This window comes from Carcharodon carcharias, chromosome 8 (genome assembly GCF_017639515.1).
Source record: "Carcharodon carcharias isolate sCarCar2 chromosome 8, sCarCar2.pri, whole genome shotgun sequence".
NCBI classification, from domain to species: Eukaryota; Metazoa; Chordata; class Chondrichthyes; order Lamniformes; family Lamnidae; genus Carcharodon; species Carcharodon carcharias.
Window position 1 is genome coordinate 165,034,954 of NC_054474.1, and position 27,268 is coordinate 165,062,221.

The following is a 27,268-nucleotide window of genomic DNA, read 5'->3' on the forward strand; positions in this document are numbered from 1 at the left end:
CCTCCCTGCCTATCTCGGTGGCCGATTCCTCACACCGGGTACAGACTGTAATATCTGTAATGCTGCCTCTGGTCTTGGACCACTGCCGCATATGTGGTCATAATCTTCTGTTCTCTGGGACATGTTAACCACTCTTTGCATAACAATCGAGTTATTATGCTGGCAGCCAGATACAAAAGATTAAAGGCGGCAATATGTGCTTATCAGAAAATGTACTGCTGTTTGCCTGCATTGCCCCTCATTTTCAACACAGGCCTCTTTACCTTGATTGGGTCAATGGTTGTATTTACCCAGTGTTAATATCTGGTAGGTGAGCTATTTTTGCTTGCAGTGACGTTCACTTTGTAAGCAGCACCACCAATGGAAGTAATCTTTTTCCCTTATCCATTTCCCTGTGTGAACAGCAAACTTGAGCTAACAGTACTAATGATGGGGCACCTTATAATTTTCCCATTCATTAGCCTCACTCCAGAAATACTTTAAAAGAATGAATTGTCCAGATATGGTCGAGACAACACACATTCTCCTTTTTTACTTGTCTCAGGTTGCACACCAAAGGCAATTAGCAATGGGCAACAAATGCTGGCTTAGCCAGTGTTGCCCCACATTCCGATAAAGAGTGAAAGACCTCCCCTCATATTATGTGAATCCTTTGAGTAATTCCTCTCTATTTCTGACTTCATTTCAGTTCTACTTTCTCTCTTCTTTGCTTAGGTCCATTCGCAAATGTTGCCTCATTTTCCCCCCCGCCCCCTCCCCAAACATTGCACCAAATGTGGGAGCAGGCGTGAAGAATGGTGTTCTACTTGCAGCCGCAAAGGTCTGCTTGTTCATTACTTGCACACGGGAAACACGCCGGATCGCTGACAGGCGGCCTCTGATTGGCTCGCCCCGCTACCAGCTCACCGCTTCCTCAGTCCGGGCACCATATGTAAAAGTACAGCTGGGCGCAGCCTTCCCAATGTCAGCGTCTCAGGGCTGCACCAATGAAGGCAATGGCCCTGCAGTGCAAAATGATGAGAGCCCTCAAGTTCAGCAACGCCTCACTGGAGCGCTTGCTGGATGCAGTCCAGGCCTGCCAATGACGTCCTACACCCCTAGTCTGGCTGCAGGAGGTCCAGCAAGCTCACCGATCTGGCTTGGGAGGCACTGGCAGCGGTAATCAGTGCCAACGCTCATCAGAAGAGGTCAGTCACCACCCCCACCCCCCTCAGTGCAGGAAGAGGATGAATGATCTCATCCGTGCCAGGGTAAGTCAATCATCTCATCACTCAACTCACACTGAAGTCCATCACACATTCACTGGCATCTCACACACTGCCAGCTAAAGGGACATCACCACTCACTCTCCCTCACACACGCCCACATCTCCATCTGGCCTCACCTCCTGTGGAGTTTGCAGCCTCATCTTGTGTGAGGCTCCACTCACCGCCCCTACATGCCAGTCATCTGCCCTGGCACACACTCTGCCTGTATAGGCAGGACCAGCTCACGCACAATTAAAAGGGAGGGGTCCCAGACGGGGGTGGAGTGCCCGATATCAAGGTTCTCAGAGTTCAAGAATCGAGTCGGCCACAGAGGACATCGACTATGTCTGCGCCGGTGGTGAGGCTGGTGGCGCACACCCAAGTGAGGATTCTGCATCAGCTTATCCCTCAGATAACCATACTGTGAGTGCTTTGTCCTGTTTTAGAGTTACCGGCCAGCACTAATCATCGCCCCCTCTCTCATAGGCACCTCTGGAAACTGTCCAATAGCACCCGCAATCCTCATCTCCAGCCTCGAGGATACCTCGAATGAGGAATCAGAGGACAGCACCATAGGAGATCCATCACAGTGCTCACCAACACTCTCCACCAGCACAGAAGCTCATACCTTGGTGGGACTTAGCTCGAGAGCAGCCTTGGCCTCACGATTCTGGTGAGCACAGCACACGGTCTGGTCCAGAGGAGGAGGAGGAGGCAGGGACAGAGGTCACCAGCACTAGGAGGACTACTGGAGGCCACGGTTCTGCTGAGTCTGAGTCAGATGACAAGCCTCTGGGTTCGGTCTTAAGTCAGTGCTGGTGCTGCAGTGACAAATCATGGGAATATCAGGAAGGGACATCAGCTGCATTCCTCAGAGTTCAACATACGGTGGACGAATCCGTCCACATTCAGTTTGAGGTAATAGCGCCAGCATGCCAATGCACCAAGGTCAACACTGGCAGGTAGGCGGCTGCCACAGAGACCTTGGCCCAGGACATTGGTCCTGCACTGCTGCAGGAGCAGCACTCCATCACTGTAGCCATTGGTGGCAATGAACAGTGGCTACTTGAAAGGGGGTGCAGGGCACCTGGATCTCACTCCAGCTGCTGCTGCTCCTCAAGGAATCAGCCAGGGGCCTTCGGGCACCCATAGGGAGGAGAACCAGCAGCTGCACACTCCGTGGGCATCCAGCCAGGTGACTCCTGGATTCTCCGGCCGATCCAAATCCCCTCTTCCTGTGACCCCCCCCCAATACCTCCAGCTCCACAGGTCGAGGGGGGTGAATCTGCTCCACAGGACACCCAAAGCAGGCCGGGGCCCCCCAGAGCATGCCCACCCTAAGCTATCACAGACAACAGGGTGCAGCAGTCAGCAGGCTGCCTCCACCCCCACTGTGGATGTTGGGGGAAACACCGAGGTGTAACAATCAGGTTAGGAAAGGTAAAAAGATTTAGGAGCACAATGGTGGAATGGGGTGTTCATTAAATATATAGAATGTACACAAACGTAAATCGAATCGCACCCATTTCACATCTCCTCTTGTGTAGGCCTCTTTGTTATGATTAGCTGTGTTGCTGTCAATCAGGTGTGTTACCATGGTCCCTGCCCTCACTTATCACAGATGTAGCTGTCATGGGTCTATCATCCATGTAGTGTGCTTCCACATCATCACAGGGTGTGTCCCTTTTGCACTTGACTCTCGACATTAGTGATATCTCGACCTTAATGTTAAGGGAAACAAACCTCGTTCACCTGCTTTGCAGGGTTGTGCTATGCTTATTCTTGACTGTGTAAGATTGAGGCAGAAGTGTTCGCCTTGCACCTGCATCCTTGAAAGGCATAGGTGTAGTGTCCAAGGACTGGTGTTTATGCATGGAGAAGGCTCGTATATCGTCTCCCTGCAGGGTTCCCAGGCCCAGAGCTTGTGTGTGCTGCTGTCAGCCAACTGCTTTCTCGATGCCCTGAATGTACATCACCAGTAAGTGGGGCACCTTGCCACCTCAAGGTGATGATGCATGGCCCCCCTCAGCCACATTATTGTCCTGTGAGCATCTCTCACTGGGTATTTGTGTGTCTATTGTGGGGGCAAGCCTCTCATCACAAAGTAGGGATGCAGCACCATGTGTCCCCTCACCTGACCACTCACCGAGGCCACTGATACTAATTCCCAATGTGTCTTCTGGTGGGCAATAGAGGTTTTGAGCATGTTCTGGAAGTGCATGGTTGCTTTAGAGAATGTTGGCGATGGGGGAGCAATGGGATAGGAGTGAGGATGTACGAAAGCTGTAGTGTGCTCTTTATTAGCAATGACACGTGCCCTTGAGGGCTTCATGGTGTGTGTGCGTGTGTGTGTGTGTGTTTTGGATTTGGCAAGGCCCAGGGCTGACCATGAGGGCACAAAGCCTGTGTTAAAGAGGAGGCATTTTAATGTCTGACAGGTAAGTGTTTGAAACAAAAACAGAATTACCTGGAAAAACTCAGCAGGTCTGGCAGCATCGGCGGAGAAGAAAAGAGTTGACGTTTCGAGTCCTCATGACCCTTCGACAGAACTTGAGTTCGAGTCCAAGAAAGAGTTGAAATATAAGCTGGTTTAAGGTGTGTGTGTCGGGGGGCGGAGAGATAGAGAGACAGAGAGGTGGGGGGGGTGGTGTGGTTGTAGGGACAAACAAGCAGTGATAGAAGCAGATCATCAAAAAATGTCAACGACAATATTACAATAGAACACATAGGTGTTAAAGTTAAAGTTGGTGATATTATCTAAACGAATGTGCTAATTAAGAATGGATGGTAGGGCACTCAAGGTATAGCTCTAGTGGGGTTTTTTTTTTATAATGGAAATAGGTGGGAAAAGGAAAATCTTTATAATTTATTGGAAGAAAAAAAAAGGGAAGGGGGAAACAGAAAGGGGGTGGGGATGGGGGAGGGAGCTCACGACCTAAAGTTGTTGAATTCAATATTCAGTCCGGAAGGCTGTAAAGTCCCTAGTCGGAAAATGAGGTGTTGTTCCCCCAGTTTGCGTTGGGCTTCACTGGAACAATGCAGCAAGCCAAGGACAGACATGTGGGCAAGAGAGCAGGGTGGAGTGTTAAAATGGCAAGCGACAGGGAGGTTTGGGTCATTCTTGCGGACAGACCGCAGGTGTTCTGCAAAGCGGTCGCCCAGTTTACGTGGATAGTGGAGGTCCAAGAGGTGCTGATGTAGGAATTGACACGGATGAGATTGGTATCGCGATGGGATGGATGGATATCACCCAAACGTTCTTTGCCTTGCGGGGGGCGGGGTGGGGGGCTGATTCCAGTGAGCTCACCTTACAATGACAGGCAAAAAAATATTGAAACGACATTCCCAGCGTGCCGTGGGTGGGAACCGGCTGGAATACACAATCACAAACTGGTTTTACGAGGCCAATTTTTGGCCCTCTCGCAATATTTTCCGCTCCCCCCCCCCCCCCCCAACAATGACCCCTGCCGCAAGTGGGAGTGGAAGATCTCAGCCTACCTACACCTGTGGATGGTTAATGGGTTTGGAGAAGCAGTGAGGCCACCTCTGCAGCTTTACCTTATGTTGATGAATTTTCAGACCGTTAATTAAGCAATCGTCTGACAGAAATGGCTGAGCTAAAAGATGCATCTCGGTGACCTAAAATGAAGGTTGAAACCAGAAAGCATAACTCAAAACGCAAAGAAATGTAATTTTACTATAATTATCGTTATGGTTAGAGTAATTACTTCGCTTTCTATAAGAATTAACTGATTCTCTTTATAAACTCTTGTCTCCAAGCCAGATTCATTTTGATCCCGTATTAAACAGGAGAAACAAAGCTACCCAAATCACAATATGCAGAGTGTCAGAATAAAGCAAAGCTATTGGTTGGATGAACAAACCGAAGCCAAGCTCCAAGAGTTGGGAGCAGTTCTGGTGGATGAGGTCGTTGTCAAAGATCACTATTATGACAATGACACGTTTGACTTAGCGATGAACCAGATGTGGCTGAGTCAAAGAGACACTCAATGGCAACTCATTATAGGTCTACCAAAGGCTGACAGGACAGCCAATGCAAACAGAGATGGGGAGAAACAGAAGGAACGAGTCAAGCAGCAAGCCTCCAAATCAGAAATGAGAGGCAAGGATATGTGTCAGCACGCGGGCAGTCTCATTTCACCTGAACGCGATCAGTGTCACCCCAGGCTAAAGCCGCAGAGTACTAAAGCACAGAGATCCAGACCACGGGACAGTGAAAAGGAAGAAGGCGAACCAACACAGGAACATCAAGCATCAACATCTCAACTACGAGGAAACCGCAGTGAAACTGGGGCACCTGCTAAAACAGAGCCTAGATACATACATAATGAACTCAAAGCACACAGAAAGATCATTGAACATATTGCACAGTTCCTAGACATCTCCTTGACAAAGGAAGAAGAAAGCAGTATGGAAATAAACCATTTCTGTCAGCTGGCAAAAATTCACCATTACGCTAGCTGCCACATTACCAGGAGAAAAACATACAAACTGCAGGATATCTACAGAATTGTAATTGACAAGGATGAATTAGCTCCCAGAAATTTAGCTGTTATATACGTGAATGCTAATGTGTCAAATATCATTAAGGAACTTGAAAAGATAGAGGAAATAGCAGCACATTTGAGAATTAACCCATGTCAAACAAATTAGATTTTAGTTTAATTGAAGTTCCAACCTTCTTGGCAAATTTTTCAATACATGAACAAACTAATTTTGTGTCGCCATATAAAACTATTGTCCTGATCAATGGCTTGTTCAAGTTGTATTTCTGGTATAACTTAACCTGAAAACATGGAAATAGTACATGCTCTAGTTCTGATGTTGAAGTAGAAAGTGTACTTTTCTGATTCTAAATACAAACTTCCACACTTTTTGTTATTTAATCTCAGTTTGGGCAACACAAAAATAGACATCTTTCTATCCACAATGAACAAGAAGTTCCTTTCTCTTTGATTTAAAGGTGCTTTGATACATTACATATTGTAATATTCCTAGGGAAAAAAATCAGATCTCACAACTGCCTGACATTGCGTGTAAGAGCTGGACCTAAAAAAAGGTAAAATCCAGGAAAGGAAAACAGCATCTGGAAGTGTTTGCTAGTATTTTTATGCCTTCAGTGATTTATAAGCTACCTCACGGCTGGAATATAAATCAAGCTAAGTGCCTCAACATGCACCGGTCCGTCTGTATCATAAACAGCACAGGTTTGTTACTGAGTTTATAAACAAGCAAGGTCAGAGAAGACTGGGTTGCTGACACTAGCAACAAATGTTCAAATGAATTTCTGTGTCTCACACACACACACACACACACACACACACGTGAAAAGGGAAATTGACCACATGTTCTCTTTCAGTTAGCATGCAGGCATCTCTGTTAATGAGTACCTCTGTTAACCTAATAAGGGTTGCAATCCTCTTCATCCTTGAACGCTGATCTGAGTCGGTTGTTAAATGTAGCAAAAGGCCATGTTTTGATGTGATCTTTGTCTCTTGTATCCATTAGCAACCAGAGCGAGGTCAATGAGTGCAGCAGACATGTTCTTGTTGAATGCATTGACATCGCTACACAAATCTTTCTGCAGGCTAACTCGACATCAGATATAAAAGGAGAATTTTTGCAAGGTTGAACGGGGTGACGTGACAGGCTGGTGGTTTGAAATGGTTTGTGAAATGTCGTGAAAAATTATGGGAAAACTCCAATTTTGTTTTTGAAAACATAGGCAGCAATTTAGATTTCGGGAGAGCTGGTGTGTTACACGAAGTGATGCACATTAGTATGTTGGACTGAAAGGAGGCGCAAGTCCCTGAGAATGAGTTCACTGACTAGAGGACCGGGCACATTCAAAACCTCAAAATTGTGTAGGGACGAGAGAAAGACAATGAAGTTTGAAGGTTTACTGATTTGTCACAGGTGTAAATATCAGGTTAACCAGAAAGCTAGAAGGAAGCATTCCGCCCATTTCTGGGTGTCACACTTCAGGAAAGAAATGAAGGCATTGGAGAGAGTGCAGAAAAGGTTCATGAGAATAATGCCAAGGGCTGAGAAACTTCAGTTATGAAGATGGATTGAAGAAGTTAGGGCTGTTTTCTGTGCAGAAGGCAGAAAGGAGATCTGATTGAGGCATTCAAAATCATGAGGGGTCTGGACAGAGCTGAGAGAGAGAAAGAGAGAAACTATTCCTGTTCAAGAAAGGACCGAGAATGAGAGGGTACAGATTTAAGGTAATTTGTGAAGGAAGCAAAAGTGTTATGAAAAACAAAAAGCTTTCACACAGCAAGCGGTTAAGGTGTGGAATGCACTGCCTGAGACAGTGTGGTGGAGGCAAGTTCAATCGAAGCATTCAAAAGGGAATTAGACTGTTATCTGAAAAGGAAGAATGTGCAGGTTTACAAGTGGAAAGCTAGAAAATGGCACCAAGGGAATTCCTCATTTGGAGAGCCGGGGACAGACACAATAGCCCTAATGACTTCCTCCCATGCTGGAACAATTCTGTGATTCTTTTATTCTGTGTACTGTACTTCTAAAAGATGCACCAATTCACTATACTAAACAATAAACACAGTTGATCACACTGAAATTTCAATTGTTGAAATTCCAAAATATGTATCCTGTATGTTGCTGTGTGTAATCTTAGTTACAGGAACAATTATATATAAATCCAATTGATTTCAGGTCTGAAAGATTGTCTCTGGTCTATTAAAACATGACGCAATGTCTGAGATTTTTGTTATCTGTACATGGGAATGAATCAAACAGCAAATATTACAGTTGTCTGTTAAGTTAATCTCTGTACCACTGAACTCAGCCCCAGTTGCTAAGTCTACTGCACTACATGCTGAATAATACCTAGTTTGATGTTAGATTGGGGACAAGTGTAAACAGATGATCAAACCGCACGGAATACAAGAATTTTGGCATTTCTGGCTACGTGGGGATATCAGTAGTAAAAATGCAACTAGCCAGATTTTATTTTGGTGAAATATTATCTGATTGCCTTGGTGAGGAGGTGGGGGGAGGGGGGGTGCAAAAGTCACGTAGAAATTTTGCAAAAGCTTCTCTCAGTTGGTTAAGTACATGAAGTCAAACCTATGGGAAGCTATATTATATGAGGGCAATGGAATGAGCAGAATTAGCAGGCTGACTCTTTACTTCAAGCTTTTATTTTTTAAAAAATAAATATGATACAAAGAGAGAACAAATTGGAATTCTGTAGGCAAAAGTCTGATGTTTACAGTTAAAGTCCTTATGCTTGTTGGATACCTGGACTAAGAACACAGCCGGCAGAATCCAAACTGAAAGCTCAGAACTGCTCTATTTCATGGGAACATTATTATCCCTACCTGGAATTTCCAGGGATTTAACAACATTAAACAAAGTGTTTCCGATGTTCATCAGTAAATATTTATTTCGCTATGATTGCACAGTGTCAACATCAATGAGTTCAGTCCTTTGCTTATCTTGATTTCACCTTCAGCAGGGGTTCCTTAAACATCTTGAATGCCAGATTACATTCGAGGCACTATAACCTCATTTACCATCATAACATCAATTTGCTCTTGTGTCATGGCAATTAAAAAGTAACTTAATTCTGGTGCCTTCGAGAAATGAATATTAAAAAGCAGTCTCCATCAACAGCTGTTGAAATGAGCTAAAACAAATGGCAAAATTCCTGGATCCAATTTCGCACCATTCTATACACTCCATACTTAATAAAAATGTTTCCTGTTCCATGAAATAAGTCAACAAACTCACTCGTTTCCAACACATTCCTTGCAGCTCAAACAATTCATCATATCCTTCAGCTGTCAATGCGAGTAAGCTTCAACCCCTGTATCTTGAACCAATCCTTTCACTATTTTCCACAGAAGTATTACTGTTTATCATGTTACAGACAGGTGTTACATTCTATAAACAGCTCTCAAGAACTAAAGCTAGAATCTCTCAACCTGTTGACTGAGGAGCAACATCTAATCAAGGAACTGAATCATAATAATCAACAATCTTTCGAACAACTCCTTAAAGGAAATTACATCCAAATAAATGTCCCTTTACTGTTAAGCTGTTGAGACTGATGACCTCTAGCTGGAATCCTCAATCAGAAAGCAATTAAGTGATTTAACAGACCAAGAAAGGTCTTGGCTTTCCAGCTCTTAAGCTTTTTGCAGTGTATCTGGAGCTCAGAGAGATGTGCGTTACATCTCATTTTACTTAGTTCATTCACGGCTTGTGGGGATTGTTGGTAAGGCTAGAATTTATTGCCCTGGGTGCCACTAAGCCACTTTCTCGAACACAACTGGGTTGTTTGCTGGACAATTTCAGAGGGCAATTAAGAGTAAACGGCATGTTGCTTTAAGAGTTGGAGTCACATGCGGACCACACCAGGTAAGGACTGCAAATTTCCTTCCCTAAAAAAGGGCATTAGTGAACTAATTGGGTTTTTCGACAATCTAGTAGATTCATGGTTGCCACTGCTAGCTTTTTATTCTAGAACCTCCCTTTGGAAAAGCTTTCAATCCGACTGTACTCTGTACTGCTAAGGTTCTGTGGGAATTGTAGTGCACGCCCACATTCTACCGTTCAATGGGGAAGTTGTTACAGCTTCATTCCCCTGTACCACTCTGCATCACTAAATATATTTTCATATCGTTACAACTGGGTGAGGAGGAGTGAGTTGGCTCCCCTTCTATTTAGCCCTTTCAGTTGGTTGCAACGAAAGGATTTTTAAAATTTATTTTTCCCCATAAATGCCTCTTCCAATCCAAATGTATTTATTTATTAATAATGAGCCAATCAAACCAGGTTTTCTTGAGTCAAAGAAAAGGTTTATTAATTACTAAAGCTGAGAAAAATATAGACACGACCACACACACACACACACACACACACACACACACAAGAGTAAGAAAGTTAAAGTCCAATAAAAGTTAAAAGAATATACAGTTAAGTCCTTTGCTCATCTTTGAGGTGTAGATTGTTGAAGACTGAGACTGTTTGAAATTAGATGGTTTACTGTAGAATTCTGCAGTTGACTTTGTTCAGGACTGCACTCAGTTGAAGACAGCCTTAAAGCTTGTGGAGAGCAAAGGCGAGAACCCTTTCCTGCTCTTTTCCAGCAGTGTTTTAGATGACTGTCAAGTTTCTTTTACTCCTGCTTTTTCTGATTCTGCTTGGCAGAACCGGTTTTTAAAACTCTTCTCGGTATATTTGCAGAGGGAACTCGATTAGCATACCTTGTCATTCATTGTTGTAGACCAAGTAATCCCATCTTTTCATCTTTTCATCTCCAAAACCTTTGACATATTTCAAGATATAAATCAACAGGAGACAGGGGTTATTTCATCCTCCACATGGGGTTTTGAATGTCTGATGAGTACCTGATCAAGTCCAGCACTTTGCATCTTTAATGTATTCCTTTTAAGAGTGTCCCTGTTTGAAATGGACCTCGACACCCCCTGTTATGAAATTCCATGTAACAAGTCTGCAGTGCAATTCATATGGACTTTCCAGAGAAGTGGTCACCTTTACAGTATCAGCCATCAGGTGACTTGTGGCAGCCATTTTGAGATGTGTCTTTTCTTGTTTTTCTTTTTTTTGAAAAAAAAGGTTTTCTTAACAGTTCAATATGTCTGTGGTTAGCTGGTGAAACTGTAGGTAGCTCTCACTCATAGCTTCCTGTCTTCATGACAATATTCACTACTTATTAAATAGAACTGAAGCGCAAATTCCCCAAGATCAGCATGGCAAGTTGTAATAAAATTACACTGTGTTCTACTGTACAAACATTTGGCACACCCATCAAAGCAAAACACTTTAAACATTTTCTTTCAGCAGTTTTAAGTTCATCGGTTCCTTCATGCATGGCTATTCTGTTGCCTGCAAGTTTAATTTATTGTGTCATTGTTCATCATTGGACTAACATTCAGGCTTGTGCTGATGAGTGACAAATAGCATTCATGCAATACGCAAAGTGCCAATTTCCAATGAGAGAATCTAACTGTCTCCCCTCAATGTTCAATGGCATTACCATCAGTGAATTCCCCATTATCAACTCCCTGGGAGTCACTGCTAACCAGACACTGAACGAGATCAGCCATATAAATACTATGGCTACAAGAACAAATCAGTGGCTGGGAACTCTGCAGCAAGTAACTCACCTCCTGACTCTCCAAAACCTGTTTACCATCTACAAAGCACAAGTCAGCAGCATGATGGAATAATGCACTTACCTCAATGAATGTAGCTCCAACACTCAAGTGGTTTTACATCATCCTAGACAAAGCAGCCCACTTGATCGGCACCCCATCCACCAGCTTAAAACATTCACTCTCTCCACCATTGCACAGGGGCAGAAGCATGTCACATCTACAAGACGCACTATAGGCTACTTCGACAACACCTTCCAAATTTCTCGATCTCTACCACCTAGAAGGGCAAGGGCAGCAGATGCATGGGAACAACACCAGTCGAGTTCCCCTCCAAGCCACACACCATCCTGACTTGGAACTATATCAATTTTCCTTCACTGTCACTGGGCCAAAATGCTAGAACTCCCTTTCTAACAGCACTGTGGGTGTACCTACACCACATGGACTGCAGCGGTTCGAGGCAGCAGCTCACCACCACCTTCTCAAGAGCAATTAGGGATGGACAATAAATGCTGGCCCAGCCAGCAATGCTCACATTCCAAGAACGATTTTTTAAAAATCAGCCATCAAATAGCATAAAATAAAATCCCTACACGTAGCAAATTATTTTTATTTTCAATCCCTGGTTAATTTTCCCAATGATAACTCAGGTGTACGGAGACCAACAGAAGAATCTCATTACCCTATTTAATATTACTTATTTCAGACAAATCTGTAATTAACTTATGGTTTGGAAACCTCAGTTACTCATTGTATACTGAGCCAACAGAGAAATCAAAAATAAATGTAATTGCTGACAGTATGCTTGGCCAGTGACGTTGTTTCTGCCTCTCATTGGATCACTTTGAGCAATGTAGAGAGAGATAAGGCTCATCTTAGAGAAATACATGGTTTTCACTCTGCATTTAAATCACAAACTATATGCGTATACATGTATATATATATTGCATATTTATATTCAATTTGAATTGGTAGTTAATATAGCACAACACTGACATCACACACACACACACACACACACACACACACGATACATGCACTGGTGATTCAAGTTTCAGGGAAGAACAGAGTCAGCACCTCTGTGTGCAGTGCTGTTTAGTGCCACTTCTGTCATTAACTGGCAGTAGTGTTGTGCTGCTGTTAATATGACATGACAATTAACAGTGTGAGGCAGACATTGCATTAAGCCAAATTAATGCAGAGTGGAAGAAAAGTCACTGAACACTCCCTCCCCTCCCCACAATTGATAATTATATCCACATTGATGTTAATACAGCTTCTTTATGCTGTTAGGCCCAGTTACTCATTCAAACCAATGGCAGAGATGGGTTTTCTTAAAAAAATATAGACAGGCGTTCCCTGGTTGTGCTGTTTCAACATACTGATTCACATTTCAGAAAATATGTCTCTCCTATTTCCAAACCAATCACTATAAAGGCCAAATACTACAAGTAAATGCCTATCTAAAATTTGATCACTACTCATGTTAGCAGGAAACCCATTGGTCGTGATCAGATGGCTATATTTCATTCATAAAGTTTAAATGTAATCATGTTCAGAACTAATTACATTGCTTCATACCAATTCAGCACATTCTCGTGAGGGAATCTAAAACTAGGGGACATAGTTAGAAAATAAGAGTTGGCCCATATAAGATAGAGATGAGGGGGAATCCCTCTCTCAAAGGGCCATGAATCTTTGGAACTCTCTAAGCCAGAGATCTGTGGAGGATGAGTCATGGAATATATTCAAAGTTGGGGTAGACAGATTCTTGAATTACTGTATGGAGAACTCGAGGGTTGTGGAGAACAGGTGGGGAAAATGGAATTTAGGCCAAGATCAGTCATAATTTTATTGAATGGTGGAGGAGCCTCGAGGGGTCATATAGCGTATTCTCGCTCCTATTTCTTTTGTTCTTAAGTTCCCATTCCATAGAGTGTGCACAGCCAAAGCTGATGCATTCATTTCATTTCTGTATAAATTATTTACATGAAATCCCAACAAGCCTTACCTTATGGCAAGTACAAAGAGAATTTCTGCAAAGAAACTATTGAAATCCAGTTGTGTTGGAATGTAATTTCCATTTATAACAACAAAATATTACCATATTTAAAGAAAATTCAATGCTATCCTCAATATAATGTTTCCCTTGACTTCAGAGAGTAATGTAACATGGAAAAATAGATGGACACGCCTGGGTTTGAAACAGGAAGCTGGTGATACTCTTCCATTTTTGAATGATGCCAATGAATCATGATATTTGAACAATACAATCTTTGTGCACAAAGATGCATTTTGCTCTTAGTACTTACTAATATGTCGTCCTTCCAGAATCACACAAGTAAAGCAGGATATGGCAATCCTCACCCCATTAAAAAGACTCAAAAGGCCAATTCTGATTAGCTGATACAATCAGCATTTCTTTCACATTTGTGTCAAATGAAGCACCCAATGATGACCATGTCAGAAGATTAAGAGGGGGGATTTCTATTCATCTACCACCATTTTAGCCGGGCGAAAATCTTTAAATCTTTAATGCTTTTCACATCTATGGTGGGCTTCTGCTGTCACTTCTGCCGGACACCAGAACTGCCCACAAATTTAGGCAGGTGACTTTCAAAATGAGCCGCTAGTGATGGAGTGCTGTATCTTACACCTTCGTCAGCTTGGTGTACACTAGGAATGCCAGAATTCAAGAGGCATCCAGCACTGCTGGGAGAGGTGCAACACCAGGAATAATGATAAGACCAAGGTCAGGATTAGGAATCACTTTGGGCTCAGTGCTTTGCAATTTTGCGTCGGTAAATAATGACTACTTCAGTGCATTTTTAAAAATTTCTGCGGTTGCTTGGCCCTTTGAGTTGCTGCAGGAACGAGTCCCTCGTAGTAACTACCACTTTCCACTGACTTCCACAATGGGAAGTTTCAAAGCACATTTAGGAATATTGACAGAAGCCTGCATATATATATATTTTTAAAAAGAGCCAGCATCATAGCCTTTAAGCAATGCTGGGTTAATGATGGGCAGAAAACTCAGCATACCGCTGCTGCTTCTTAAAGGACATTGTGGGAATATGGTATTAAAAATTACATTTCATTTTTACATAGATACAAAATCAACAGCCACCACCACCACCACCACCACCGCCGCGCCCCCACCCCCCTGCAAACCCCCCCCGCCCCCCCAACAATTCTGGGGAAAATGGATTATCACATGGCTAGAATTACTGACCCAGATCTTACTAAAATAATGGTTAGAAGTCAGTCATTTAGAAGATAGTTAGCAAACTTCATTTTAACTCACAAAAGGAAGTCTTAATATTGAATGTCATATACTTTGAAAGTGCAGCTGTATTTAAGATTAAAACACATTCACAAGGGTAATCAAAACAGCAAGCAAATAAAAACTGATTTCCTGAAAATTTGTACAGAAAAACACAATAACCACCAACAACTCGCGAACTTAACAGGAATAAAAACGAAACGAATTTGCCAGGAACAAGCGCTTATTCAAGACAAGACCACCATAACCAGGTAATTTGAAGCCATGTCAGAAAGGATGAGACAATGTCTACGGATGGCATTTAATGTAAGAGCTAAGAAAGGCTAATAGATTAAAATACTATAAAAATGATTAAAAAAAACTAAAACTTCATTCCTTGTTGTGGCACGTAAACAGAATTCTTTATACACTGGTGTAAAATTTGATCAAGTTAAAAGAGACATTTAGATAAGACCATCATGACAGACGTCTTTAGCGATTGCCGCCTGTTTCCTTCAATTCTCCTTTGCTCTAGGTTTCCTTTATTTTGCACAGACAGTACTTCATTGTGCCAAAACATCAACTGGCAATCTCCAATCCTAATCGCTTATTTGGTCCATTCCAAAGAAATTATTTTCTGCCTCTTTCTATCCAAGTATGGAGTTGAAGTAACAGCCAAGACTACTGAACCCTTGTTGTTTCACACAGAGAGTAGCGAAAGCTGCACCAAACACAGACACTGAAAGCAACCTATGCATACAAGTTCCTTCAGAGTTTACCTAAGCACCGTGTACCAATTGCACCTAAGATCTGCTCATACATTTAAAGGTCTTGCCCACAGCAACGTTCAAATAGATTCATTCCGAGAGCAAACTAAATACAACTTTCCCCTAATGATAAGCACTTGTTACACTTTGGAATGTCAGGCACACTCCCAGTTTTGTGAATTCCCATGCAAGTAAATTAAATCATGGGGAGAAAACCCAGGGATTTTTCTCCAGTCTCTCCAGATTCCACTTGCAGTTTTTTAGACCAAGTTTCAGAAGCCAGATCCAATAATGTAATTTAGTGAGAAATCCGTGTTGCGAACCATTGCTGGCGCACTGAACAAAATCTCGGCCAGGCAGCTTTGCTTTTCTCTAAGGCATTGGTGTATTTTCTTTTCCAGCTTCTTCCACCAGTTCAATCTATTTGGCATTAAGCACAGAAGGACATCAACTCAGAACTCGTGGATTTCCATGGCAACCCCTGGGAAATCTGGAAGAAAGCAAATTGGAGAACTGGAGGCACTGAATTACTCCTTCGAATATGTACAGAAAACAGTGGTTACAAGGAAATTCTTATCTAGTGAGAAGACAATCTTACAGAGGCATATTATGCTTTGGGGTTATAATGGCTTGCTGTCAGTTTTATTAACACACAGACTGTCTGCAGCATGTCTCAAGTTTTATTCCAGATTAAATTTATCTTACTAGATGAACACTGTAGTCACAACAGAGCAGAAGCTGAGTACTATATGACGAGTGGCTTAATTCCTGATGCCTTAAAGCCTCTCCTTCATCTATTATGACGCGGGTGAGAAATATGAAGAAAATGCATCATTTACTTGGATGAGTGCAACTTCCACAATACTCAAGTAGCAGCTCCCCCACAGATTGCAAAGCATCCTGGATTGGATGTATAATGCCTTCCTTCATCACGGCTTCCTCAGGTAGCCCACCATCATCCTATTCAAAGGAACTGGGGTGGGCAAGGGGTCAGCGTGGGCAGGGGGGCGGGGGGAAATAAATGTTGACTTGCCCACATCCCCAAGGAAGACATGTTAAAAAGGCAGTGAATCAACAACATGATGAAAGTAACCTGCGAAGGAGCAAGAAGAATATGCCTTGACCCTAAGTATTCCAATAGAGCCACAGAGTCCAAATCCTACTGGGGCAAGTTGCAAAAAAGTAAAAGACAAATTCAATGACTATTAGTGAGCTATCAGTAACATGAACATGAAATCTGCAAGATATAGATGTCCAAATAGTCAATATTGTCCTCTTTAGGCAGGGGAGTTTGCAATTGCACATTACACGGTTGGCTTAATATCTTCTGAAGTAATCTAGTGAGCCAAGCTGTTGTAAATAATCACTGAAAATTTCAATTGGGCATCAATGAAGTACTCTGAGCCAGCAATTCCTTCATGACATTACACTGAGCAATTGGATCTAGTATCCCAGAAAGAGTTCTTTTGCTCATCCTTCAAGTCATCTGATCATTCATCTAATTTCTAAATTATACCCTGAAAATAAAATCCTTCACTCTCTATAACTTCTCAATGACTTCTCAATAACTCTCAGCAACTTTCCTTTCATTTCTTCCTTGTTGGACAAACATGGTATTGCTTTGGTTTTGCGCGCTTCTTTTTTATTTTTACACCACGTGCATATTTAGCCATGTGCTGGCTATTGTTTCTCCTCAGGCGATTTGCCACACCAATTACAAATCAAGGCTGGGTGCTGGCCTGCTTGATTTTATTTCTTCCATTGTGTGGCATGACTTCTCATCTCCTCTCGTTATTTATAAACACGCATTGGTGTTCCAACTGCTGCATAAGTATCAATTCATTTCGCCCAGTAATTGGGCTCCAGTTTGATCATCCATTCATTTCATTGACTCCAATTCTGTCTTCACATTTATCAGATGTATTACATAATAATCAGTGTTTGCCCCTTAAGCTTGATGTCCTGCCCATCTTTCATGCGATATTCTCTGGCAGTGGATATAGCCTTCAGCCTTGTCATACAATTCAACCCTCTCTTCCTCACCCATTTTCTCCACCCTTCTGCAACTTTACCCTCTCACCTCAACTGACCCGGCAACTTTAAACTTTCCCACCTTCATCCTCGTTCTGGCATCATGTAATGACTCATTGCCAATTTTAACAATGCTCAGAATACGATCTACAGTTGTATTCCAAAACGTCAGCTCATGTCACAAAGCACACGGTTTTTCTAACATCAATCTGAACTCTGACCACTAGCTCGATTCAATTTTATTTACATTATTATAGAGATGGTGTCAAGACTAATCTGAATTCAAAATCCAGAGGGAAATTGATCACTCTGGGCTCAATTTGCAATTACTTGAATCTACCTTATTTTTCACCACCACAAAAAAAACCAATGAAATGGAGACACAAAACAGCCCTAGTGACTCTAATGCAAGATTCGGCACATCTGAATCATGTTTAAGTGTTGCTTCTGCCCTACCACACCCACACAGAATTCTATTAGATGGAGGTGAAGTGTTGTAACCCTTGGCACAGTGATGGAATTGTTCCTTTTCAGCTAAATTATCTGGTTGATAGATAGATAGATTCAAGGACTGTGGAAAAATGTCTGCATCTGATCCCAGAAGATGTACATCTTCGACATATGTCTAGACACCTCTGCTGCCAGAGGAAAGAGACATATTTGAGCTCCATAGGAGTTCACTCATCAGTAGTTTCGATCAGATTCAGTTTTACAAATAAAAACAAAATTAAAATGCTTATAGATGATACATACCGTGTCAGTGAAACATCTCTTAAGCACTTCACATAATCGGTCACCTTTTAAGTGTGCAGTTGCCATAGTTATATAGGCATAAGCCTGACTACTGCACTTCACATGCACAAACATGAATCAAATCCAAGTCTTGGCATTAACGATGACATGCTAGGTACTCACATTGTGCTATTGATAAACCGAAAATCAATCATGTTTGCATTATCTTACCATAAAAGGTTACTTCGTGATGCCTTTCTGACAACAAAATTTGATATCACTAAATGTTTGAAACACACGTGCTAATATAACGTTTGCCATAGGCATTCTAGACATTTCCTTGCGTGCATAGAATGCCTATAATAGTGTTAAATAATACAATATAAGAAGCGACATCGTGCCTTCACCATACTCATGTAACCATATGCAAGGCTTTTGATTTAAGGAATAATCAGATTTAGAACATCAGTCCGGTTCCATATTCTTGTCTACTCATTCACTGCGGCAATTGTGTGCTAGGCAATATCAGTCAGGACGATTCTATTGCTGCACCAGCTAAGTCTATTTTACCACATATTTAAAATAAAAAACGCTCCAGTAAACCACTGTTTAAGAATCCATGCATTTCATTTGCAGTGAACACATTACTGATAAACAGCAGATGCCTCAAGATCTTCATTATTCTGCAGTGATGCAGACCACAGAATGTTTCTTATCTACCACAGAAACTTTCCAAAAGCAAAGGACAGAGCCATTTGAGTCCCAAATGTTTGTGCCTATAACTCAAAGCCACAACACATTCATATGGTTAAGTAATGGCAAATTATGCAGCACAGAAGCAAACACAACTGCCAATTGATCTTGCAAAGCTAAAAACATGAAGCTGCTGCATATACCAAAATACTTCAACAATGATTATGTAGAAGGAAAGAGTTGCATTTATATAGCACTTTTCATGACCCCCAGGATGTCCCAAAGTGCTTTACAACAAACAAACTACTGGGTACCAAAGTGCATCCCCTAAAACTGGAAATCAAATAATAGTCTAGAGCACAACAGGAGGATAGATGCTGGAGGTTTATTAAGAAGCCATTTTAAGCATTTTTCTACCTCTGCTGGAATCACACAACAATCAATTCATATTGAGGCTAGTTTCCCTGATATTTAATACCAAGCATCTCTACTAACAGTCAGATGCCTGTTTAATTAAATGAAGGAACACCATTTCTACAATGTTTAAAAACAGGTCAGTCATTCAGAAAGTTTCAGTGTAACTCTATGTATAAGAGAGATAAATTGTTCCTTTCTAAATGTTTATTGATCTTTATATAGAATGTAACTCAAATCATTTTATGAATCCCTTTGGTTGGAGTGACCATCCAGTTTGTCCCAAGAAACAAATATCACAGGTTGAGGATTAACCCTTCTATTTGATGATGTCTGTTCTTTTAGCAAGCGAGGGTGAAATCTTGGAATTGGTTCCAATGATACTCATTACTGGTGTTCTCACAGGCATCAGTTTAGTGTAATGAATGTTATTAGGCAATATTTATCAAATTTATTAGCCCATATTTTGCCGTGATAATGACGACGAAACTCCCAGTTTTTGCAATCTTTACTCCACTGAAACTGGAAGCAACTTTGGGAGTTTGTATATGCGCAGAATAACATGGAATTCATACCCCGAGGGTGTACTGTAAAAGGTTCCTATAGACTATCTTCCATCCAAATCAAACACAAATTTTTTGAGAACTTTCTCACTAACTCTGGTAAAATAACTGTAAAAAATCCCTGGAAAAAGTTACATTTTGCTGAGTGAGGTGGAATTGAATTTTCAATATTCATAATTACTGCTAAACACCCTTTCTGGTCCTACATAGCTAATGTTGTATTATATTTCTGGAATGTCAAATTTCTCTACAATGATTTAAAAAACTGCATTTTTTTTAAAAAAGGAATAGCTAACAGCCTATCTTGATACAGACATACACTTATTTCACTATCTGAAGATTCAAATTAAAATTGAAGGGCTTTTCAGTACTTCAAACGTTTTGGTCTACGGTGTTGAACACTTCAATTTGAAATACTAGTAACCAAGCTGCATCCCTATAATTGAAAACCAAATAATAACCTAGAGCACAACAGTTTGACTGGTTGCCTACCTGCTTTCAGACATCACCACTGCTGCACTCCGAGACATCCTTTGGATTTGGCGCCAGGGTTAAATAGTCATGGTGAAAGGAGAAATGGTTGTTGCAGAGATTGCTGGATCTTTGTGAGTAAGGTGAGTGGCACTAACCACAAAATCCAGGCAAATGACCAATTCAAAGTGCCAAGGTAGAGCAAAAGTTCTGTCTTGTAAAAGCATTTGAAAATTATTTGCCCAGAGGCATTTGAATTTGGTACAGTCATTCGTGGTTTTAAAACAAGTTCTCCCATTCAAGTTTCAGAAATATTTAATGAAATCAGCCAGGTAGAAGGGTCCAATCGTATGGTACCCATTTTGACTGTTATTTATGCCAAGGCTTATTTTGTAATGTGGGAAACACAATCAAACTATTGGAGATGCATTGCTTATACTACCAAGCAGCACGATGGATCTATAGCCCTCCCTCTTTCCCCCAATTTCATTTGAGATGTGGCCAAGGGTTTCCTACAGATACGAATCTGACCCACCAATACCTACCTCAGAAAGTAGGAATGGACAATAAAAATTCAGCCCCAATTCCCCCATCGCCACATCCTGGAAGAAATATTAAAGTATTGCAAACATTGTGTCTGTTCAGCCTTCAGCCAGTTTAAAATGTCAAAGTAATACAATGGCAGTGAGAGTGAGAATAAACCATGGGATATTCGCAGGAGTTTGAATCTCCTTCAGCACATGTGAGCTAACTCATTAGATAGATATAACTTATACTTGCAGCAATTCAAAATACAGAATTCATCTTGTTGCTACAGAAAGTATTTGCATAATTCAAATTTCTCATTCACAACTATGTAGAAGACCAGGAGATCTACAGTATGTTAATCTACTTATTGGGACATCTTTTTATAATGGATGTGCATGAGCTGCTCAAAAGGTATAAGGTCCCACATTGCTTTTTATCAAGGACAAAAGGGCCACATCATTCTTTGAACACAAACTGAAGTATGGATTCAAAAGAAAGGGAACCAGTTGAAACTCCTGCATGAAGCGAATTTTTGCCCATTCAGTTCACTATAAACTAACATTATTAATGAAGATCAGAAAATTACCAAGAACTGCTACTTCAAGTCCAAGAATAATCACTGTTCAGATGAAGAGTACAACCTTCTGCTGTATAGCACAGTGCACTGTACGATAAAGAAAATGATACCTCAGTGAAGGTTGAGATGGAGCTGCATGAGATTGAGGGACATCGCTAGGGTGGATAGGAAGGCTCTTTTTCCATTAGCAGAGGGGTCAATAGCCAGGGAGCATAGATTTAGGTAGAAGGTTAAGAGGGGAGTTGAGGAGAAATTTTTTCACCCAGAGGGTGGTGGGAGTCTGGAACTCACTGCCTGAAAGGGTGGTTGAGTCAGGAACTCTTGTAACGTTTAAGAAGTATTTAGATATTCACTTGCATTGCCATAGCCTCCAGGGTTATGGGCTAAGCGCTGGAAAATGGGATTAGTGTAGTCAGGTCTTTGTTGACCGGTATGGACACAATGGGCTGAATGGCCTCCTCCTGTGCTGGAAACATCTTTGAGTTAATTTATTATCAGGAGCTATGCAAGAATGTAACAGAGTCTTACAAGATGCTTTCTCTCAGGTGCCAGGGCAACTCCAGACATGGGGGCAGGGCTGACAGCTGCGCTTATGGAATGACCTTATTGTCCAATGACATCGTGGGCTTGATCCAAATCCAGAAGGTGGTGATTTGGGTCAGAACAAAAGTTGTCTGCCCTGGCTCTCTGAAGCTTTGAAGAACGAGAGCTCCTCTCATTGAAACGCACAAAATTATTAGAGGGTTTGACAGGGTTGACGCTGAGAGACCATTACCCCCTAGCTGGAGAGTCTGGAACTAGGGATCCTAGTCTCAGGATAAAGGGGTCGGGCATTTGGAATGGAGACGAGGGAAGATTTCTTCACTCAGGTGCTTGTAAATCTTTGGAATTCTCTAGCCTGGCGAACTGGTGGATGCTGAGTTATTGAATATATTCAGGATTGAGATTGATAGATTTTTTGGGCATTATGGAAATCAAGGGATATGGGTGAAAGTAGGGTTGAGGGTAGAAGATCAGATCTTATTGAATGGTGCAAACTCTAGGGGCTGCACAGACTCCACTTGCCCCCGTGTTCTAATATTCAAAAGTATTTTGATATCTACATAGCGACTTTCAGACTTGGGAGCAAGTACAATTTGAGATTCATTTTTTGCCTTAACTAGAGCTTATTTATTTTCGCTGATTTTATTCCTCTTCCACAAGGCAATCCTGAGGACTATCAGCACATTAATGCTTCCTGAAGGGATGGAGGACTTTGCAAGCTCTCAGCCCACTTCTCAATGGGCCTGTGGTATGCAATGCAGAGAGAGAGGTGCAGGCAGAATGAAAATGTGTTTCAGTGGAAATAATTATTTCCATGGCAGGCCCCTGCCCTGTCATGCATGTGCTTGGTGGCAACATGGGTGCAGAGACTTTGAAGGCCCATTCTCTGAGTTAATGGTCTTTTTAAAAAACAAATCAAAAAATGTAGCACAATTTGCCTGAAACATCTCTGAGTTTCCAACCTGATTCACACAGCTGCAGGAGCTAAAACAAGGCATCCTATTATTTTCATATTCCAATTCTCTTGCCATTTTAAAGGCTAACAAATTGCTTCCTAACTACTACTTGGTTGTAGGGTGGCCGAGTTGTGCTATTAGTGATAGAGTTGATCTGCAGATGCTTTGAGGGTTGAAACACTTAAGTTTATTTACAATATACTCAGCAGCAAGTGTGCTTACAACTCCAACTCTATCTTTACACTGACTGCTGAGGTAGCCTGTACTACTCTCCTATTGGTTACTACAGATCATGTGATCTTCCTTACCAAGTATTATTCTTAAAAGTACATTACACACTAAAAATAAAACCATAATTCCTACATTCCTGCCCCTTTAACTCAGCTATATGCATTATAATTTACAAGTATATATTTTTCAAGACAACATGATATTTTACACTGGGTAAGGAATTTGCAAGTTCAGTCCTTCAGGTGGTTTCCTGGTACAAGTGGAATGTCGCAGATCCACGACTTCAGGTTCTATGTCAGGAAACTCCTTTTCCAAAGTTGCCTGAACATCAGGTGATTCGATGGGCACTTGCAGTTCTGTACCCTTTAACTCTTACAGGAACATAAGACATGTCAGTCCTGGGTTGAGCATCCACAACAGGAAATGCAGACCCGGTCATGATCACTGGTGGAATTATATCTTGTTTTTCCTCTCTCTTCTTTAAATGATCCACATGTTTACAGATGTTTACACAGGAGGCCTTCCACCTCCATGTGGTAAAAATGAGGTCCAGTCACCGCACTTATTTCACCCAGCAAACACTTTGGTCCTTCCCTGAAATTTTTCATGTGTACCGGCTCTCCCAGGGTAAATTTCCTCTCACAGCTATGCCAGTCATGTCTAGTTTTCTGGCTTCCCTGACTCCTTTCCAGCTACCCTTCTAAATTCTGCATTATGAAGCTCAAACAAAAACAGAAAATTCTGGAAAAACGCAGCAGGTCTGACAGCATCTGTTGAGAGAGAAACAGAGTTGACATTGCAAGTCGAAACGTGATCTCTGTTTCTCCTTCTGAAGATGCTGTCAGACCTGCTGAGTTTTTCCAGCTTTTTGTTTTTGTTTTAGATTTCCAGCATCCGCAGTATTTTGCTTTTATATTATTAAGCTCAATCTCGTCTTGAGACGGCGTTTCAACAATAACTCTGCAGGTGTGACGCCTGCTGTTGTGTGAGGGGTAGTCCTGTAACTAAAATGAAAGCGTGCTAGCTTGGTTGCCAAGGCATCACAAGTTAACTTTCTCGTGCCTACCTTGAATGTTTGAAGAATCCTCTTGGCCATTCCATTTGAGGAAGGGTGGTACAGTGCACTCTTCACATGAGTGATAAAGTTGAGGCTGATGAGCCATTGAAACTCAGCACTCGTAAATGCCGCGCTGTGATGGAAACGATTACTTCTGAAAGTCCGTGAGTGGCAAAACTCTGACGTAGTTTCTCAATTGTAGCGACTGATGTTGGTGACTTCACCTCATATACGTCCAATCATTTTGAATGGGCATCGGCAATGAGCAGAAACATTGTTCCCAGGAAAGGTCCAACATGGTCAATGTGTAACCACACCCAGGGTCTACCTGGCTACTCCAATGGGTATAATGGAGCCGCCACTGGCAACTTTTGCAGTTGCTGACATTATACACAGTGCTTTACTAAACTCTATTTCACCACCCGTCCCTGGCCACCATAGATAGCTGCATGCTACTGGTCTTCATTCGGGAAATTCCTGGATGGGCACTTGTAGTTCAACTAAAAGCAGCTCCCTTCCCTTTGGAGGACCTATCACTTGTGCTTCCTGCAATAAGATGCTACCCTGGCTCGTTATTTCATGTCTTTTGTTGAAGTACAGTTTCATTTCATCAGGTACAGGCTCCTACGGCCAAATATGTTACGCTTGTTCACATACTTGAGAGGGGACTGGGTCCCAACTTATCCAGTCTCTGATCTGTTCAGCACAAAACGGTGAGGAATCTAAGAAATTTAACAGTAAAACAAGTTCCTGTGGAACTGGGACGTGCTCATCATTTTCTTGTGAAGGCGAATGACTAAGGGCATCGGCGATTGTGATTTCATTGCCAGGTCTATGTACGAAAGTGTATTTGTATGTTGCCAGAATTAAAGCCCATCATTGTATTCTTGCTGAGGCTATGGGTGGTATAGCCTTGTCCTCACTAAACAATCCTAGCAATGGCTTGTGGTCTGAGATGATTGCAAAATGATAGCCGTGTCCGTACTGGTGAAATTTCCTGACACCGAAGGTGATGGACAGGCCTCCTTTGTCAATCGGTGAGTATCCCTTTCCCGCTGTGTTGTGTGTTCTTGATACAAAACCTATTGGCCGTTCTGTGCTGCCGTCCATCCAATGAGACCTCACATATCAGCACCGATTCTTTTGTCTGGTCATAATGCACTAATAGGTTGGACAAGTGGAACAATTGTTTCACCTTTATGTAAGCTTCTTTCTGGGGTGCCTCCCAACATCAACCTTGGTTCTTTTTGAGTAGAGAATGCAGGGGGGGCCAGCACTGTAGACAAATTGGGTAAGAACCACCCATAATAGTTGATCATTCTTAAAGAATTATTTGAACTCTGAGGTGTTCTTTGGCGCAGGTGCCTCTCTTATGGTTCTCTTTCTCTTCAACCGGTTGGAGGCCCTGTGAATCTACTTGGTGACCCAAATAGATTACTTCCCTTGCTTGGAAGGTGCACTTTTTTTTTAAAAAAAAATGCATTCCAGCTTGCAAGAAACATTTTAAGACCTTTTCGAAGTTTGCCAAATGCTCTTTTTCAGTGAAACCTGTCATCAATACATTGTCTAAATAGTCTACAACCTGGGGCAGTCCCTGCAGTAAGCTTTCCATTGTTCTCTGAAAGATGGTAAAAGTGGAGGAGACACCAAAAGGCAAGTGTGTATATTGGTACAATCCTTCATGGATTAATTGAGACAAATTCCCTGGAGGCGTTATCCAACTCTAGTTGTTGATAAGCATGACTCATGTCAAGCTTTGTGTACATTGTCCCTCCTGCCAGCTTGGCATGCAGATCTTCGATTTTTGGATTGGGGTGCCTGTCTATTTTATTAACCATCAGTTTGTGGTCTCCACAAATTCAGACACTTTGGTCGGGTTTAAGGATGGGGACCATGGGTGCTGCTCATTCTGAGAACTGAACAGATTGTATAACACCCAGTTTCTCTAGTCTCAGTTCAGTTCAATATTGACCATTCCTGTCAGCGCATACGGCACTGGTCTCGCCTTCATGAAGTGAGAGGTTGCTTCCAGATCCACATGAATGGATTTTCCCCAGTTACTTCCTGAAGACAGTGGCTTATTTTCTAAGTAGCTCTGGTAGCCCAATTGCTCTCAGCTGGAAAATTTCAGCCCATTCTAACATAAGCTTCTTTAACCAATTTCACCCCAGGAGGCTTGGTCCTTCCCCTGCTACCACCATCAAGGGCAGCTTTGCCAACTGGCTTCCATAATGGGCAGTTACTCTGCTTACGCCGCTTACTTGAATGTCTTCACCCGTATATGTTTTTAGCTTGGCAGCTGATTTTTCTAAACTTAATTGATGTTCATGATTATTCAAATATCTGAAGGTATGTTCCCCAATTACTGTAGTGGAAGGTCCCATATCCACTTCCATCCTAACAGGTTTGCCATTTACTTTCACTGCGACAAATATTGGTTCTGTCTTTCCAACTTTCAGATTGAACAATGAGTAAATGTCCCAATTTGTTGTTTCAGGGTCTTCCACATTGTAGATTTCATTGGGATTCTTCTTTTGTTTACAAGCCTGCTTGAATCTTTCCTTGCGCTGCCTCATCGTTTTTCCATTTCTGTGACAATAGTAGCATTCAATTTTTTTAAACTGCTAATCGTGAAAAGACTGATCGTTTCCACCTCTAAAATTATTCTTTGGTTTCGCTGCTGTTATTTTTCTTTACTCTTCACCTAGTGGGGGCTGTTTTCCACTGCTTGGCAGAGTCTCGCTATTTTGCACCTCTTTCGGCTGAGGTTTCCCATCCGACGTGGGGGACAGCGCCATTTTGCACACGCTATATTGCTTTTGCACCTCTTACAGTGCTTTCCATGGCCAGCGCTATCTCTAGCGCCTTCTTGATATCCAGATTCACTTTGGACAATAATTGTTTCTGAGTAGAGTCGTCTTTTACATCACACACTAAACAGCCCTTGAGCATGTTGCTCAGAGTCGTACCACACTCACAATGTTCCATTAACTGCTTCAAATTTGCCATGTAGCATGCAATTGT

At 42.0% G+C, this 27,268-nt stretch overlaps 1 protein-coding gene across 3 annotated transcripts in view; it reads right to left on the minus strand.

The window, feature by feature from the left end:
* ralgps1 (Ral GEF with PH domain and SH3 binding motif 1) overlaps positions 1-27,268 on the minus strand; it is a 758,811-nt gene that overhangs the window by 664,188 nt on the left and 67,355 nt on the right. Inside the window, exon 1 of one of the 3 annotated variants that reach the window (XM_041193969.1) lies at positions 20,374-20,458. The exons of the other annotated variants lie outside the window; for them this stretch is intronic. The gene's annotated coding sequence lies outside the window, so the exon portion shown is untranslated. Of the gene's footprint in view, positions 1-20,373; positions 20,459-27,268 lie in introns of those variants that run through there. 3 annotated transcript variants of the gene reach the window in all.